The 7,030-nt window shown below is 33.4% G+C and overlaps 1 non-coding gene across 1 annotated transcript; it reads right to left on the reverse strand.

Annotated features, from left to right (window-relative positions):
• Positions 1-5,465: 5,465 nt before the first annotated feature.
• Trnag-ucc (transfer RNA glycine (anticodon UCC)) lies at positions 5,466-5,537 on the reverse strand. The gene has a single exon. It is a non-coding gene; the product is annotated as a tRNA-Gly (tRNA).
• Between the last annotated feature and the right edge of the window lie 1,493 nt (positions 5,538-7,030).

A 7,030-nucleotide genomic window follows, 5' to 3' on the forward strand; every position in this document is an offset into this window, starting at 1 on the left:
CTGCAATAAGAAATAAAGTAACGATGAATTATCAGTTTTTCAATATGTACAGCCGGAGTTGCCGACCTGCATTCTTATGCTGAGATATAAGCGAATGAAATTGGCTTGTATATTTTATTGTTTATGACCACAGTTCCAATAGTATACTTATCTTTTTACAGACTTTTTAGTGGGCATAACATGTACAATTAACTTTTTCCTGTCTGGTGCCAGTGTCTCGAATTGATAACTTCAGGAATAAGGTGTTGAAAGAAATTGATAGAAGTTGTAAACTTGCCTAACAATCAACCTGAAATAAACTTGTATGAGCTAACCTAGGCAAAGCAAAAATGGTGGTCTTTTTCACCTTACTAAGAAATTGTATCAAACAGTATAATTTCCCATGTAAGAGAATGTGCAGTTCAGCAAATATTATTTGTATTATTTGATATATATAAGTCCACTCTTTTTTAGTTATTGAAACACTCATTTTCCTGATTAATTCACTGGCAAACTACATGCTTTTACATAACACTTATTTTCATACTTTCTTCGTTTACGCTTAATGTTATGCACCTTTTCCATTGAAATAACGGATACTTGCATCATTTATTTCGGTAAACTGGTGATTATTAATTTCAGGAAACGTGTTGTTTTTTCTCTGTATTCCGCATATGACGTTGATTGGAAGTAAACTTTTACACGTGACATCACAAATAAGAGTTCCTTTCTGAATTAAACAAAGACACCATATTTGACTTTCCACCATTTCAATATACAACATGTGTAACATTCTAAACACATTTTCGAAGCCTACAGATGAATTTCTGTATAAAACATATGTAACATTCTAATGTGTGTGTCTTCTCTTTCATTCGATTCACAAATTCGAAGCATAAACATAACATGTGCTCATTAAAAGGAATACTTACAAATATAACGATTATAAATAACTAATAATATATATAATTCATCTGCAAAAATCGGCTATATCAGAAATACGAGTACAAGCGCTTCCAAATTTCAGTTTGCGGATCCAGTTTTCAATTGCGATGATATTATATTTGTCACTGAATAGTCAATCTTGCATTTCTATGTATGGTAAACTGATTCACTGTGACAGTCACTATCCTGTTTCTGAAGGAGGCATATGCGTCTCTTGCGCAAAATAGGTCTAAATATTGCAAAAATAGGGTAGGAAAACTAATGAGGTTCTAAAAGGTCTGGATTATTTATAAACAGAAAGTCATCGTACATTAGATGCAAGTTCATTACCATTAATGTTGACTCACAGTATGACCAAATCGAATGAACTGTTTCATTTCAAATATCAATGTATATAAGGTAAGTCGATAAAATCTAGTAAATGGGCTCCTGAACGGTTTCAAGACAACATGCCACATCGACTTATACAAACAAACCAACTTTAAGATCAATATGTCATTGTAATGCTAACGGTACGACCTTGACACCGGTATGTAACATTTTGTAATTGAATAGAGATAAGCGATAGTATAACTCCAAGAAAATATTAAAAAATGAAGGAAATGTCAGTAACTCAGATGTGCAAGAATCTTTTGCAAGGCTCACATTTAAAATCAGAACATATACCGCGTATAGAAAATGAATATTTAATCAAGTAACTAGCAAATTACACACCTATGCTGTACATTGTGACTGTACATAATTTCCACCAGTTTCATATATAACCTTTTATAACATTCTAAACACATTTTCGTAGCATATAGGGGGCATTGCTATATACAATTTGACTGTGTAACATTCACGTGTGTTTAAGATCATATATTGCCGTTGCAGATTTATTTTGTGCAAATAACCAACAGCATATCTAAGTTGTATATCACCCGTTTAACCAAGTCATAGTATCATTAGATGCAAGATATAGTTATTTATTTCATTTCCATTAATGCTGACTGGCAGTATAGCTAAAAAGTGAATGAACTGTTCTATATTTAAAGGTCCAATACTAAGGAAAGTGAACATTTTAAATTTCATTTAAAAAGCACAGAAACTATTTCATTTTATTGGAAAATGAAAGTTGGTATGTAGAAATTCGAAATAAATCGCAGTATATGTACAATAATTTTTCTATGAAGTATGAAGAAAGTTAAAAAGACCTGGGGGGTCATTATGTCGATTCATTGAAATTTCAACATAATACACATACATTTCTTTGAGTTCCAAAGACCTTCTGTAAATTTTGACCTGCCAATCTTCTTTTTTTAGTGTCTTGCAGAAGTCTATGCACTGGCTATAAAAAAATTGCCAACTCACTTTCCCTTAGTAATGGACCTTTAAAATATCAATTTATTACGTTAAGTCGATAAGATCCAGTAACTGGGCTCCTGGACGTTTTCAAGACCACAAAGCCACGACGAGTTATACAAATAAACCAGCTTTAAGATCAATGTGTCATTGAAAAGCTATCGTTATGACCTTGATAGGTACGTAACACTTTTACATTTAAAAAGAGATAAGCGATAGTATAACTCTAACAAAATATTATGAAAATGAAGGAAATGTCAGTAGGTCAGATGTGCAAGAATCTTTTGCAAAGCTCACATTTGAAATCAGAACTTGTGACGCGTATTGAACATGAATATTAAAGCAAGTAACTAGCAAAATATATGTCTACGCTGTACATTGTCACTGAACATAAGTTCCAAGTCATGGTATCATTAGATGCAAGATACAGTGATTTGTTTCATTGCCGTTAATATTGACTAAAAGTATAGCTACAAGTCGAACGTACTATTCCATAGAATAACTATAAATGTATGCAAAGTATGTCGAAATATTGTAGTTACTGGGCTCCTGAACGGTTTCAAGACCACAAGCCACTACGACTTATACGAACAAACCAGCTTTAAGATCAGTATTGCTAACGTTACGACGTTGACACCGGTATGTAACATTTTACATTTGAAAAGAGATAAGCGATTGAAAAGCTTTAACACAATATTATGAAAATGAAGGAAATGTCAGTAGGTAAAATGTGCAAGAATCTTTTGCAAAGCTCACAACTGAAATCAGAACTTGTGACGCGTATTGAACATGAATATTAAAGCAAGTAACTAGCAAAATATATGTCTACGCTGTACATTGTCACTGAACATAAGTTCCAAGTCATGGTATCATTAGATGCAAGATACAGTGATTTGTTTTATTGCCGTTAATATTGACTAAAAGTATAGCTACAAGTCGAACGTACTATTCCATAGAATAACTATAAATGTATGCAAAGTATGTCGAAATATTGTAGTTACTGGGCTCCTGAACGGTTTCAAGACCACAAGCCACTACGACTTATACGAACAAACCAGCTTTAAGATCAGTATTGCTAACGTTACGACGTTGACACCGGTATGTAACATTTTACATTTGAAAAGAGATAAGCGATTGCAAAGCTTTAACACAATATTATGAAAATGAAGGAAATGTCAGTAGGTGAAATGTGCAAGAATCTTTTGCAAAGCTCACAACTGAAATCAGAACTTGTGACGCGTATTGAACATGAATATTAAAGCAAGTAACTAGCAAAACATATGTCTACCCTGTACATTGTCACTGAACATAAGTTCCAAGTCATTGTATCATTAGATGCAAGATACAGTGATTTGTTTCATTGCCGTTAATATTGATTAAAAGTATAGCTACAAGTCGAACGTACTATTCCATAGAATAACTATAAATGTATGCAAGGTATGTCGAAATATTGTAGTTACTGGGCTCCTGAACGGTTTCAAGACCACAAGCCACTACGACTTATACGAACAAACCAGCTTTAAGATCAGTATTGCTAACGTTACGACGTTGACACCGGTATGTAACATTTTACATTTGAGTATAGATAAGCGATTGCAAAGCTTTAACACAATATTATGAAAATGAAGGAAATGTCAGTAGGTAAGATGTGCAAGAATCTTTTTCAAAGCTCACATTTGATATAAGAACTTATGCCGTGTATTGAACATGTATATTTAAGCAAGTAACTAGCAAAATACACATCTATGATGTACATCGTGACTGAACTTAAGTTCCACCATTTCGATATACAACATGAATAACATTGTAAACAAATATTCGTAGCATATAGGTGGGGTGGGTGCATTTTTATATAAAAGTTGACTCTGTAACATTCTAATGTGTTTGCAATCTCTTTCATTCGATTCACCAATTCAGTGCTTCAACATAACATGCGCTCATTCAAAGAAATACTGAGTACACCTTTGAAATTCATTTGAGAAACTGTGCTGAACTAGAAGTAAGAGCACATGCGCTTCCAAAGTACAGTTTGTGTTTAGAGTTTTCCACTGCTATAATATTATATTCATCACTAAATAAAGTTCGTCTTGCATTTCTCTACAAGGTAAACTGATTCAGTGTCACTATTCCTGTTTCGGAAGCGGGTATATGCATCTTTTGCGCAAAATAGGTCTAAAAATAAGTGAAAATATGGAAAGTAAACAAATGCGGTTCTAAATGCCTGGATTAATTAAAAACAGCAGCATCTCTTAGTGGTATATTACCCGTTTAAGCAAGTCATAGTACATTATATGCAAGTTTATTGCGATTAATGTTGACTCACAGTATGACCACAAGTCGAATGAACTGTTCCATATCAAATATCAATGTATGTAAGGTAGGTCGATAAGATCCAGTAACTGGGCTCCTGAACGATTTCAGGACCACGAGCCACTACGACTTATACGAACAAACCAGTTTTATGATAAATGCGTAATTGTAAAGCTAATGTTACCGGCTTGATACCGGTATGTAACATTTTACATTTGAATAGAAATAAGCAATATTATAACATTTTACATTTGAGTATAGATAAGCGATTGCAAAGCTTTAACAAAATATTATGAAAATGAAGGAAATGTCAGTAGGTCAGATGTGCAAGAATCTTTTGCAAAGCCCACATTTGAAATCAGAACTTGTGCCGTGTATTGAACATGAATATTTAAGCAAGAAACTAGTAAAATATATGTCTACGCTGTACATTGTCACTGAACATAAGTTCCAACATTTCGATTTACAACATGAGCAACATTGTAAGTGTGTGGGTAGATGGGGACATTTCTATAATACAATATGACTGTGTATAGTAGTATATTACCCGTATAACCAAGTCATAGTATCATTAGATGTAATTTATTTCATTGTCGTTAATATTGACTAACAGTATAGCTTCAAGTCGAATGAACTGTTCCATATTTAAGATATCAATGTATGTAAGGTATATCGATGAATTATTCACTATTTCTGTCTTTGAATCAATTTGTTTGAAAAATTCAATTTTCCAAGCAGGGCCATTATTTTCATTTCAGCCTGAAAACAATGTATTAAAGCTGTATGATTATAAGGTTGAGGTATATGCACTTAGAAAGCAAAAGAAAGCAGTCTCTTGAACCCATGCATGGCCCTTTTTTCAACTAACACTGCTTCAATAAAAAGAGTTTTGCGTCGGCCGGGAATCGAACCCGGATCGACTGCTTGGAAGGCAATCATGCTAACCTTTACACCACCGACGCCACTGAATGTGTTTGAACTTGAACTTTAGTACAACGCTAACAACATCATTATTATTGTCGTCACCTACATAACATGAAACACAGTATTATTGTAAGGATAACGCATGTTTTTCGTGTTATAACATCTGCAGAATCCCGAGGGATTCTGCAGATGTCATAACACGAAATGAACATGCGCTAACGTTATTCTAGCATTACACGCGTAAAAACTAATAAATATATATTTTATCCCCCAAGGTCATGAAATTTTCATCAAATGCGCGGGGATGTCTGCGTTGTTTTGTCACGTTGACGTCATTTCCTTTTGAATTATCCGTTTTGTGGCCGTAATACATTTACGCTATGCCACGGAATGTGCATATATAAAAAGGTGTTTTAACAGCACGTGAGCGCGAGAATCTCTCTGTTAACACACGTTTATTCTCCTATTAAAACACCCCCGAAGAGTGACAAGAACAGCAGTTTTATGCTAGAATGTAGTATTAAAGTAATCAGGAAACATTGAGAGAGGGAGAAAACCTCGCGCAGCTATTACCCAGCATGCTATGATTCGACTGGTTGCAGTAATATTACTCAAACGGGAAAAAGGTAGACAAATGATACGAAATTTAGCAAAACCGATACAGTCAAAGCATTTCAGCCAAGAATTTCGTTTTCCTGTTTAGGATTAATCCCTCACCCCAATTCTCTACTCTTAAAATAATGATTTCATAGCATACTTCTAAATCCTGACTTGATTTCTATGATTGTATTTGCAAAACGTAGATGTTTGTTTAAAGATTTTCTATTTAGATATTTACTTTAGATGTCGAAATTCCTCATCAAATATATTTACTTTTGCTAAGTAAATTAATTGTATATATAGAGCTATATTAATAATTAAACGTCATACAATATGATTTAGTAGCTTACTAAGAAAAAATTACCAATTTTGAAATTTGTAGTGGTACGTAATAAACATTTATACTGTGTTTAGCTTTTGAGTGTGTACTATTTCAAACCTAATGCAAAGTACTGGTTATAGATACATGTATATAGTTAATCAATCAATAGTTAATTTTATGTTAACACCAACTGTATGCAGTTACTGTTCATATTTTCAAATATGAAATTTGGGTCTTGTGTGTCTTTAATTATAAGGCTATATGTTTGTATATCTTCGAAGAAAAATTTGCAGTTCACTATTTAGATATTCTACATGGTGTTATGAGCCTTTAAAAGCGGTTTATCTAATTTTCCTAGAATCTCTTTCATCCGGAACTTCTTATTTGTATGGGTGCAATGCATTGTCTGTCATAATGGATATATTTGTTTGATGACAGCGTATGTTTGATTAAAATATTTCTAAATTGAATAACAAAATACGGCAGAACGTATTTCTGAAACGCAATTTTCAGCCTGACAGTTACTGATAGAACCAATGTGGTGGAACATGTCTGCTTCATTTAGTCTTTAATTAGGCGGCTTTTCGTGCCTCTATGTGACTTTTGGCG

This window comes from Mercenaria mercenaria, chromosome 2, assembly GCF_021730395.1.
Source record: "Mercenaria mercenaria strain notata chromosome 2, MADL_Memer_1, whole genome shotgun sequence".
NCBI classification, from domain to species: domain Eukaryota; kingdom Metazoa; phylum Mollusca; class Bivalvia; order Venerida; family Veneridae; genus Mercenaria; species Mercenaria mercenaria.